A 1,269-nucleotide genomic window follows, 5' to 3' on the forward strand; every position below is an offset into this window, starting at 1 on the left:
AGCACTTCAGTCAACAATCTAAATGATGATCAAGATATTGATTTGAAACATAAGGTCTGTAAATACACAACAGGCCTTTCAAAGGGTGATCAACATGTAAAGGGAACATGGATTCGTTGTCATTGCATTGATGTAACCATTTCAGAATTCAAGACATATTCAAAAGTACATGAGAAGACTAAACATGGAAGCTGCATTTTTGCTTAAAGCCTCTATCGTCATTATTTGGCTTGTTCCTATAGTCATTTTCTCAATGTAGGGGTCCGAAATAGGGCTCGTATCGGAATTTGGAATCTTGGTGCCTAGGATCTTCTCGCCTGCAGATCATTTTAGGTTGATTGTCGTATCCCTTTGTCTCCCTATTTCCAAATGTCACGAACCCTTTTTTCCTCCATAGGATGTCGTGATGGCACCTAATATTTATGACTAGATAAACCTAACATTTGATAATAACTTGACAAAAATAATCAACTAAATGCTAAAACAAGTTTGATAAACTGATATAAACTCCTGAAATAGAATCTCAACAATACACTCTCCCAAAACCGGTGGAAATGAGTCATAAGCTCTACAAAGTAAGTTAAAATGTCTACTACATCACTGTCTGAATGAAAAATACAACAGTAGTAAAAGTAAAGGAAGGTGAATCTGAGGCCTGCGGACGTGGAAAAGGTATACCTTGAAGTCTCCCAAAAACAACAACTCAAATCAATTCTAGCGTCCGGCACGAGCAAACATACCTGGATCTGTACAAAAGGATATGCAAAAATGTAGTATGAGTACACCACAGTAGTACCCAGTAAGTATCAAGTCTAAACTCGATCGAGTAGTGAAGAGGTCAGATCAAGACACCTACTAGGATATAAATAAATAGTATGAAAATACATTAACGAATAATAATGGAAGGCGGAGAAATAACTAATACAAAACAAGTTAATAACATGAAGTAATACCAAAATTTTAAGCATGGGAATAACATAAAGGAAGCAACAAAAGAGAACCAAAATGATCATATGCGGACAACAACTGATAGAACAAGGAAGAACAAGAAAGATGTCTCAACAATAAACAATTTCGCCTCAATGTGATAAAACCCTTCACAACTTCAACACCAATAACTCAACAATGAGAAAGATAATGTATAACCACGATGTTAGATAAGAATAACTCACAACGAAAGAGATAATGTGTAACAATGACTTCAAATAATGGAAATCTACAATGAAAGGGATAACATGAACGATAACTTCAAATAATGATAATCAACAA

This window comes from Nicotiana tomentosiformis, chromosome 9, assembly GCF_000390325.3.
Source record: "Nicotiana tomentosiformis chromosome 9, ASM39032v3, whole genome shotgun sequence".
NCBI classification, from domain to species: domain Eukaryota; kingdom Viridiplantae; phylum Streptophyta; class Magnoliopsida; order Solanales; family Solanaceae; genus Nicotiana; species Nicotiana tomentosiformis.